The following is an 11,880-nucleotide window of genomic DNA, read 5'->3' as shown; positions in this document are numbered from 1 at the left end:
AGTCAATAAAGTGAATGTCATTTCGGTGCGGCTACAAGCTGATTTGCCCGAGGACAGCATTAAAACAGAAGGCGTGTGTCGCTCCTGATTACCTACAGTTTCTGACATTAAGAGGCCTTAGCTGCAACTGCTCCGGATGATTAATTGAGGAAACAGACTTGTCAATCAGCAGCGAGCCTTTTGTAGTGTTCTGCTGGCGTGCGCAGTCGTTAAATCAAAAGTTATTCTCAGTTCTGAAGAATAAGCATGCCTCTGTTTTAGGGCTTTGCTGCTGTTCATCGTCTGGGATTTCACATTACACCGAGCCTCTGGAGAACAACAGCTATTTCTGCACCTGGCTCAGCTGTGGCTGTTATCTCTGCAATTCCTCTATCCTCACTGAGTGCTTCCTTCTAAGGTTAAATAGGGAGAACGGAGTTAGTATCACAAAAATGAAAGATGGCTGATGGAGGGTAGAGATGGGAAACAACAACATCTTCACCTTAGATTTCGACGCCTACAGTATTTTTTATTTTGATGCTTTGCAATTTGGAGAACGAGATTCTGGTGGAGTTTTTATCCACACTGTCATCCCTTTTTTGTTCTTTTTCAAGAAACATCGTGTATTTCTTTACCTCATGCATAATCTAATGCCTCCGTCAGTGTCAGGATAGCAGGGCACCGATAAATAATTTAGCACCCGGGATAAGAACAAGTCAAGGTCTTGGTGAGAATGGACCGACTGAATGAAGACCCGGGTGCCAGGAGATCTGTTTAAAACTTTACCATTATGCATTAAACTGAAGCGTCAACAGTTTAATGCGGATTCGGTGCAGATTTAAATTGCAAATGTGGGAAAAAAATGATCATCCACAAGTTGGACAAGTCAGTCTTTTTAGTATCTGTCCTTCAACAGTCTCCAAGTCAAGTTAAAGAAACTGTGAACAGTCACTTTATTAGAGGAGAATCATATCTTTAGTAACAGGTGAAGACTCAGTTGTGCAGAGTAAGACATGCGACCCTTTTGAGTAAGAGATGTAGCTCTCAGATGTTCTTGTGGGGGAAGAAACTCATATTAAAAATGTCACTAAATGAAATACAAACTGAAAACACGAATAAGAAATGTGTTCTCTGCACTTAACGCATCCACTCATGCGCACAAAGAGTGGTGAGCCCACTCGGAGCAGTGGGCAGCTGCGTGCAGTGCCTGGGGAGCAGTCTTTGTACGGCTGGATTGTATATTATACTGTCCAACATACCAACACACACGCTGCAGTCACAGGTGCTATCAGCAGAGAGGAGACAGGGGACGTCTTTGGAAGATTAGTGAGAGGCTGTGATTAAGTTTTAGGTCTGTGACAGGTACGTCGGCCACCTGTGGCCTCACTGCTTTGTCACTGCTGGGTGAGCGGAGGTGAGAGGGGGGTTGCACATCTGCGGCCGGCAGAGCAGCACCCCCCCCCCCCCCCCCCCCCCCCCATTAGCAGGGGGAAGCCAGAAGACGGAGCAGAGTCGGTGTGCGAGCCGCAGCACCATCTGGGAAGCTGATCAGGTGGTGAAAGCCTTCGCGGTATTGCGCTCCCCGAAAATCGAGAGCGCGGGGAAGTGAAGCGGCTGTGATGCATTGTGACAAGTCTCCAGTTTGGCTGCGCGGGATGCAAATAACACACGGGGAGGAGTAATGGATTATGACATTAGGCGGGCTGCACACAGGTGTGCACAGATCGGAATGAAAAGTGGCTGATGTGTGGGCTAGTACACAACGATCAGCCACAACATTTTGACCACTGACTGAAGAATGAAATAACATTGCCCGTCTTGTGACAATGACCTGTGATTCTCGAAGATGTTACGTAGATGATACCACTTGGCAGCAGCCATCCCCAGCAGGATGCAGCCTGACACAGACACACACACAAAAACAAAAAAACAACAGAAGGTGTTGACCTGGCCTCCAAATTCACTAGATCCCAAACTGATCAAGTATCTGTGGGATGATCCAGAGGCCCCTCCCCTCAACCCATAGGACCCAAAGGCCCCCACTAACATGGTAACAACATGGTGGTCATAATGTCATGCCTGATCTGTGTATGTCAAACAATAATTTTATGTTTTCTACACGTAATTGAACATCTTCTTCCAGATCTTGTTGGAAGCAGGGAAACAGCATGCACGTGTTCGACAAAGTGAAGCACTTTAATTAACACACTCTGTCTCCTTTGTTGCGTTAGAGACTAGGTGAGATCTGAAGTGCGGCAAATGAAAAGGCAATGAACATCACAACATTTTGAATTTCTAGTGGTTTGCAGACCCTGCTTATTATGTGCTCATGAATTTATTTCACTAAACCAGAGAGAATGAATATGTAAAAAAAAATAAAATAAATGACTGGATTAAATTAAATGTTTTTCTCCGTCAAATTCAACATTCTCCGATAAGCAAACTTAGTCAAATGGCACACAGTGTACCAGTTCAGAAAAGTAGCAGCCGCTGCTCATGTATCAAGGTCGGTGCATCTTCAGAGCCTGCTCCGTGCCGCCCTGAGCTTCAATGCCTCTCTGTCTTGTTAAATAAGATGTTTTGCGTCGGAGAATGAAATGATTTTCTAATGCGCGGTGGTGCTCGGGCTGCTGGAGGAGGAGGACAGCCGGAGGCAATGCAAATGACCGAGTCGAGATGGAGTCCTCCAAGGAAATGCCCGCTAGCAGAGCCCATGCCACCCGCACGCACGCTGATTTTTTATAATCGTGGAGATATGAAAGCAGTGGCGCTAATTTGCATTATGATGGAAGGGTTTCTCTTCTTCCAAGAGGTAGCCACATGCATTTTTCCTGTCTGACACAAGAACCTTGTGACAGGTGATATTCCCCATCTGAGCTCCTCTGTGGGACTAATTTGATTCGATAGTCTGCGGAGAGAACAGGCGTGCAGCATGTGAAGGAGCCCTCTGTCCTCTCTGTAATGAATTAAGCTGTACATCAGGCACAGGGGCCGAGACAGCCTTAGCCTCAGACGTGCACTCTCCATGTCTCCAGCCGGCCGTGCATAATTGGCACGGACTTATGCCCGTCTTCATTTTCTACCCAAGGCACTCGATAATTCCTCAGTGAGAGCCGAAGGTCCGCTCTCTAACCCGGACTGCCCTGTTTGTCTTCCCCTGTTGAGCTGCGTCTCTCGCAGGTTCACGGACGACACTGACCTCAAGTGATGTATTATTCAGAGAGAGCTATGAAGAGTCTCTAAAATGTTCAACTTTAAATCAACATGTCCTCTGACGTATTGATTTAAAAATTTGAAAGATGCAAAGTGAAACCCTCGCTGACATGTCCAAGGCAACAACCTTAACCCAAGTCACAACACCCTCAGTTTACAGATTGGTTTCATGTTGCAGCATAAAGCAAGATCAACCGAGGAGAGCACGCTGACAAAATGTTGCTATATTAAAAAAAAAGTCCATACTATAAAGTAGATTATTTGAAGACGTGAGTGTCTCTTCTGCAGCAGACCTCTGGTCCTGTGGGAACATCATAACGCTCGCTGCTGACAAAATAATCTCAGGTAACGGATGAAAATGTAATTTTGTTCTGTGGCGGCTCACGCAATCTTCGTGATAGATGAGCCTTTTCCCGTGCGCTTCAAGTAAATGATCTATTAATGGGATTTCCATTGATTGGTTTGAGGACGGCACTGGCGCTTTAAAGGGGAGAGAAATAAACACCACGCGGAACGCAAATGCATCCCGGTGCAGCCGGGGAACACGGAGAGATAAATGTAGACATTAAAGTAAGAAAAAGCACATGATTCTGTCACTTATTTGCTCATTTAAAAAGCAAATCTTGAGTGTTTGTACTTTGGCGTGCAGCATTTTCAAATAGATTTTGAATGCAGCCCTTCCACATTTGTGAATTCACAGTATATGCTGCACAGAATGAATAATCCATATGTTTAACTGTACCGCCTACAAACTCTGCAAAAGCCCAAACACTCATTTGCATCTCATGAAGGCCTTCATATGCCATACTTGGGTGTTGGTGTTTATTTAGCAATGCATATTCATATATTTATATGTCACATAAGCTTGGCTGCTGTTGATAAGCTCACTGATCCAGCAGGCATTCATGAAAGGATGCTGCTTCATGCAAACTCCCATCACCGCTGCGTTGCTTGATTTATTTTCACATAACTGTATTTAAAATAGCGCTAACGACCACAGTGGCGTGGTTGCCTTACAGCAAGAGGGTTCTGGGTTCGAATCCAGGCCGACTTGGGCCTTTGTGCATGTTCTCCCTGCGTCTGCGTGGGTTCTCTCTGTGTACTCCAGCTTCCTCCGACTGCCCGAAGACATGCTGTGTAAGCCTTGGCGACCTGTCCTGGGTGTACCCCGCCTCTCACCCGATGACAGTTGAGATAGGCTCCAGGCTCCACCAACCTAATCAGGGCCATCTTCATTTCAGGCTGACAACTTTCTACTCATTTTCTGAGCAAGAATTGAACTAAATCAGAAGCAGCACTGATTGAGAGGAGAAAGCGTAACACTAGGGCCACCTAGTGACAGAAGACTGAGGTTACAGCTAAGAATCAGTGTCATGCAGAAAAAAATAAAATAAAAATAACAAAAACAACGAAAAGCACACACTGCACTGAGTATCACGAGCAGCATTTGTGTCTTTTCAAAATAAAATTTCAGTGTGAGCCATGTTAAACGCGATCGCAGATCATTTTGTGATTTTTACTTGATTTTTTTTTTTATTTGGCTTCATAGAAACATAAAGATGCACGAATAATTAACCCTGGTGTGTTTTCTTATATTCTTCATCATAATTTAAGAGAGAGCTCTGCTTCTCCATGATCTTCAAATGTGACTACTTTTATGCTTTTCTCTTTTAGTTCAAGGATAAAGGTTGTCTGTGAAGGTTCTCAGTCATCCAGGTCATTGTTTATCCAAAAAAGTTAAAAAAAAAAAAAAAAAAAGTTAAAAAAAAAAAAGGCAACTGGACTTGTAGAGGTTGAGGCTCTACAAGTCCAGTTGCCTTTTTTATTTATTTATTTTTTTTAACTTTTTTGGATAAGGATAAAGACTTGTCCTCTGCTGCCCCCATCTGGCTGGTGGTGATAATACAATAATGGATTTTTTTATTTTTTTTAAATGAATAATCTATTTTCTAGGCTTGTACATACTTTGAATACATACTTGCTCTTTGTATTAATGATTTTCAGCTGTTTCTCTGGCTCACTATTTTTCATAATCACACTCATTGCACTGGCCCAAAGGAAACTAATCGATATGAACTCTTTCAACCAGTCAAAGCTGAAACTGCGTGATCATTTTCTCAGCCACAATTTTCTGTTTCCCTTCATCACACCCAGTGACACAAACCAGAATAACATTCGTCATGAACAGCCAGAGGGAGGAAGGCTTTCTTTTTGTGGGTTTCCACGAACTGAACTCCAACAGAAGATTACAATAAGTGGAGTTTTAGGCCTTGTAGCCCGTGAGAACAGCTTGAGGCACTAACCCTCTCTGAAACAAATGAGCTTCTTTCATGTCACAGAATCTAAATGATTGGCGCGCATTAGCTAACGGTGTGAGCTGGCTTCATCTTTTTCTTGATTCTGTTTGTTAACTGGGAACACATGGGCATTGAAATGAGCATTGTTCAGCAACAGCTCAGTCTGTTTAATGTACAGTAAGAGGGATAAATGGCTCTCTGCTAATAAAATCAGCTTAAAAATATTTGGCTTCATTTCTGCAATGTGAAATAATTGTTCCACCTGTCAAAATGAGCCAGCACTCAGACAGAAACCATACTCAGATGTCTGATAGTCACGCAATGTTGGTGCCAAGTGTTAGAGGGCAGGACTGTAACTTTAGATGATCCCAAAAAACACAAATGAAGCAGGAGAGTAAACATCCAATTCAGTTTTTTTTTTTTTTATGGGAGTCTCATTATTTTATTCGTAATATACACCTAATCGATTAAGTATTTGATCTGGGACTATTGTATCATGTTACCCTTGTTCAGCATGGACCAGTGAACAAAAACACAACAACAGAAAGGTCCCATTTAAAATGAAATCCGTCCTGTAAACACTTTCAGTAAGGTTTCCTGTAGCTTAAAAGTAAAATGACCCGGGTTTGAGGGAAAATGAACTGAATTATTCTCCAGGAAACATGAATGCAAGGAGAAAAGTGAGTGAAATATGTATGTGAAATAAAGAACCTTTTTACTTTTTTTTTTTTTATAACTCAAGAGCAACGACCAGGACAGAGTGTTAATTTACAAGCCTATTTAATAAATGAATAAGCAATTATTTTTTTCACATTGTGTATAAACCCCCCCACCTCCCTCCAGTTATTTATTGGTGTTTTTTTTTTTTCTGTAAAATTTTAAAAATGTTCAGCACCTTTAGCCTATGATTTTTTTTTTCAGCCAATCAAAACAGAGCAAAACCGCAACTAAATATTATACTTACGACTGGCTGATTAAAATACCAAATCAGTGACAGGTTGCCCTAAAATAATAAAATGCTGTAGGTTTATTGGGTAAACTATGATGTTACAGCTACAGGCCTGAACTGACTTCTGATCAGCTTTCACTTTCACAAGTTTGGACAGAAACGGTACGTTTGACGGACCTCTTTAACCTCTTTAAAACACGTATTGTTTCATTATTGTGATGTATAAATAATAATAAATAATCTATAATAATATGTTATGTACTTAATTGAGGAAAAGCAAATATGTAGGCCGACATAAATGAGGCGGACGTATTCGTTGATTCCTTTGCGCAGGACCACGCAAAAATGATAGCCTTGCAATAGTCTATAATCGTTATTAGTACAATTAATTAATTAATTAAAGAAACATAGCAAGGGAACACAGTTTACATAAAAATGAACTGAAAAATCTGAACTGGCAGAGGGTCCAACTCGCCTTTAAATAACTAAGTTTGAGTCTCTGTCCTGCAAAAACTTATGCTTGCTGAAGTATAGCAGACAAACACAACGACCATAAAAAACAAACAAACAAACAAACAAAAAACATTAAAATTTGACCGAGTCCATTTGTTCAACTCGACGTATAAATTAATGTTTGTTTCGACCATTCGACGCTTACAAGGTTTGGGGTAGGCCTTGAACGTAGCTGACGACGCGACGCCGGATAAAGACAGAAAAGATGCTTTTACTGACCAAAGGGTACACAAGTGGCTATCTGGGTAAATTCATAATTAATGAGTTAATAATTAAATAAATAAATAAATAAACAAATAAATAATTCCCTGTCACCTTGTCGACGTTATTGGTTCGAGTCCCGGGGCGGCGGAGGCGAGTCGCGATCTGAGGACTTGCGTGACAAGAGGAGGGAAAACAGGACTTTCTGCGGAAATCTGTCCCGCAGGCTCACATTATGGACTCTTTCATCTTTCATGCCGCCTATGCTTTTTTTTTTTTTTTTTTTCCCCACCCCTCCTCGCCCTGCCCTTCTGCATGTATGTTTAATCAGAGGGCCCTCAGACTCCACGGAGACACAACATGGATCTGCGATCGACCCACGCTTAAAGGAGGAAGTGGACACCGTGGACACGTTTTTATTTGCAAATATTTAATTTGCGTATTAAATAAAATAATACACGAAACACAAGTTGTGTGTGTGTGTGGAGGGGGGGGGGGGGGGGGTGGGGGGGTGGGGGGGATATTCTTATTATCATTATTATTTCATGCTTTTATTCAGTCACTTTACACCATAAACTTTAAAATTAATCTTATATATTAACAACAATACTACTGCTCTTTTCATACTTAAAAGCTTTGCGCGTTGCAAATTCACAGAAAACAGCAATGGCAGTGTTTTTTTATGAATTAATAATAGCATACTGAACCTCTCAGCTGGGTATTATCCAAAATTAGGCCTCACAGTAACTTTCCTCATTAAGCCGGGTAGCTGGAGGAAGCCCACAGGCATGACCGACTGCAGCTTTAATAGCCCGTGTACTCCCGGGCAATCCTTCAGGGCCATGATTTATTGAAAAATATGGACCTTGGTGTATAAGCTAATATGACAGAAGTGCTTTGACCTCGGGGGGCAGTGCACTCTCCACGGCAGTCAGCTGCTACCTTGAGTGTAATGCGCTGCTTTCTCACGCGATTCCTCTATTTGAGGGTCTTCAGCTCCATGTCCGTCTGTTTTTTGTTATTTTTCTTGTAACAGATTTATTCAAGTTTGACAAACAAACTGAACTTCAGAGTCCAGAGTCAGACCGAGTGTGCTCAGGATACTATCTGGGGGGAAAAAAACTACAAGAAAAAGCTCTATTTTGGGATCCATCTACTCAGAGGAGGCTTAAAAACCTTTAAATATATGACCGACACGGTTTCCTTAGATTGTCATTTAACATCTGACCCCCATTTCCTGACATCAGACATTAGTGGTGTTACATGGAAGCTGATGTTTTCTCATTGATCTGTATTTGTCTTGTAATCCATCACAAGTGCTCCTTCATTCTCACCCACACCCGCAGGGCTAAAACAAGTTTCCTGCAATTGTCTGATTGACCTTAAAAGCAATGCACTTTCATAAAATAAAAGAGTCAAGATGCTACGAGTGCATAAAATTACGCTATACCCTTTTAAAATCTGCACATTAGACATGTGCTGCAGTGGTCCATAGTGTGCTTGAAACATCACGCGTTCTGATCCTTTGTGCTGAACTGACAAGTTGACTCTAACAGGGGTTAATTTGCCGATCAGGGGTTAAACTAACAGGCATCCATAGTTTATAGAGTCTTGAATGTGCTTTCAGAAACCGAGAGATAAAATTCCAATGGGCAAAGTTCAAAAAATCAACAAAGTTATTTTTCTGAACAGGATTGTTTTTTGTGTGAGAGAGAGTGCAAGAGGCCGTTGCGACAAAGCAAACAGCTCCCAGAATGCCTTCTGGTTTGTCCCAGTGAATCGGGCTCGGGGTGCAGCGAGGTGAGGGCTAATGGGGATTAAGCTGGAGAAGTATGTGTCAGTTTCAATGGTCGTAATCTGGAGTGTTCTTTTTGGAGTTTCTGAGCAGGTATAAAACGCGGATTAAGAAGCATTTCTGATAAGTGACAGCGGGAGCCTGGAGGTCTGTTTTCACGCGGGGCCCCGACACTGACCTACCTGACATCAACTCAAACGCCGTGTTTAAAATCTTGTCTGATAGCTTAGAAATTTTGCCATTTTGAATAAGAGAGACGAGGGAGCTGAGTGAGAGCCTAAAGAGCAGACATTATTCATCAATAGCTCCACGCTCCATATAAAGGGGCCTTCTGGTTGACTGGCTCCGTTAGGCCGACCTAAGATGTCTGGACCCCACTGACCTCATATACACTCTTGCATTCTGGGCCACGGCTTTGACCTCAGCGGCTTGCGTCGACACAGTGGCCCATTATAGTGCCAGAAATAATGATGTGGACGATCCCCAGCAGACTATTAATACAGGGATACTGCATATGGAAATATACATACGGCAGCAATAATACAGGATTAGATCGTCTAGTTATGGATGAGCTGACCTCTAGAAAATCAAAGCAGTCAGGAAGATTTATTGTCCTGAAGATTTTCTCATTGTGGATTTTAAAAAGGATCATTTCATGTTGTTGTTGTTTGTTTTTTTTGTTTATTCAGAACTTTACCTTCTTCAAAGATCAGTTAGTCAAAGAAAAGAACTTGTTAAGACATAAAAGCTTGTAAAATATGAACAGAAAAAGCATGCAAAGCATTGCTACATGTATGTTAATGAAACTTTAATATTAATAACATTTCAGGTTTGTTCATTTATTGTTTTTACATAAGGACTGATTTTCTATTTAACAAAAGTAGAATTCTATTTTTTATATATATAAAGCAGGAAATTTGGATGTTTAGTTGTTTTGTTTTTTTCATCACCTCCACCTTGTAAGGCTGCAGTGCCATCCCTAATTAAAAGACGCTGAACATGCCCTCACAGAGCTTCAAAATGAGGCGGCGAGACAGGAAGGGAAGTATTAAGTCAGCTTGAAGGCTGCTAGAAGTGATCTCATGCCACAGCCACACCAACACAAGAACATCCGATTCACTGTCAAGCCAACATTTCTCGCCTTCCTGCACTTTTTGTGGCTCAAACTAAAATGAAGGTAGATTAATTTCTTCGACGGGTGAATATATGACTTCATGAGGCATGATTGAAATGAAAAACATTATGTTTCATTGCACAACAGTTGAGGCACGTGCCTTGCCTCCACACGTTATCAGATCAGATCAATAAAAATACCATAAATACCATAATAGACTGCACAAAAGAATCAATTTCCCCAAAAATATTATTTATTTATTTTAAAAAAGACAGTGATAGAAGTAAATAAACATAATTAATATTAGGATTCAACGTAAACTCCACATTTTCCTCTAAAGTTTTAGGAGTTTTGGTTATTTCATACATGAGAGACTTATTTTCTTTCCTCCGTGCTTTTGTCATTCGATTGAAATGGGCAGGACGTCCTGTGGATAAACATGACGCTATGCTCTCTTGTGCACCAATCAGATTGGCAAAATTGAATGAAAATCTGGTGACCCTTAGAGACTTTTTTTAGTCAGTGTAAATCCAGTACAATGAATGTTAAATGTGAATTGTCCATATTTAATTTCATATTTAAGTTTAGACATTAACAACAACAAAACAAAAAGGTGGAGACCACTTTTATAATTGTACTCCTACTAACACAAAATATCTTTGTTCTCTGTGTCCTTTTATTTAAAACAATGTTAATTTAATTATTCATTCAAACTGCTGGAAACTTGGTTGTACACGGACTTATTTTTGTATATATATATTACATAATTTTTTTATTTCATTGTTTATTTTATATCTACACTACCCATTTTAAGGTGAGAGACAAAAAGGGAATTTCAACAATAAAAATCTTTGAATGTTTGCAAACTCTTCATTATTGGATACGTATTTTGTGAGATTGGGATGAATTCAACAGTTTTACCTTTTAAATTTCCCACTATTTAATTTGACCTTTCTCAAGAACCACAGCTAGCTGTGACTGCAATTAATCCAAACAGTCGGAAATCACACATGTTGCTTAATGACTTTAATCGCTGCTGCATGTTTTCATCTTAATGCTGCAATTTGGGAATTCGCGTATAAACGTCTGCAGAGGTGTTTCATCGCTCCAAACAGGCTCCAGAGTATTACGTTGATAGGCTAATACATGCAAAGAGGCTTTAATAAAGTCAATTTAGTGGCACAAGAGAACAATTGTGAGCCCTCACTGCAGTTTGTTGTGTTCTGTATCTCCTCAATAAAGACTGGTGGGCCCAGTGGGGATTTAATTATACTACAGTGTTCACTTTTCACCTTTCTGATTCTTTTACTGTTATCTTGTAGTACTGTGGTGGTTTCTGTTCAAGAAGAAAAGAGGTTCAACATGTAGCCTGAAAACTTGTAGCCTGGAATGTTCTGAGCATTTGTTCAAGGCTGCTTACAGATGAAAGTAGGATTTTCATAGTGTTTAAATCCTATTACAACTCCAAACGCTGCAGTGTTTTACTCCACGGGTCACAGTTCCGTAGCCGACTAAACATTTTCCACTTTCAGCATTAATTAACTCATTTTTTAAGCTGAAGCACACTGTCAGTCCATCTAAGGGCATTCACATGTTCTCTCTATAAAAGATACATTATTTCTCCATGGATAATCTAAAGGCCTTTGGAAAGAGTTATTTAACCGTGGGGAAATACTTTTGTCTCAGCCAAACAATTGGTGTGAAACTGGGAAATTATTTTTGGCCTATGGAGAAGCTGCCTTGCTACTGAGCTAACTGTACAGGCTGGTCCTTTTAACCTGCTTAAGGAGGATGGAAAGGTTTCCAACAACAAAGACCC

Source organism: Chelon labrosus, assembly GCF_963514085.1.
Source record: "Chelon labrosus genome assembly, chromosome: 1".
Lineage (NCBI taxonomy): Eukaryota > Metazoa > Chordata > Actinopteri > Mugiliformes > Mugilidae > Chelon > Chelon labrosus.
This window is presented reverse-complemented; position numbering follows the sequence as displayed.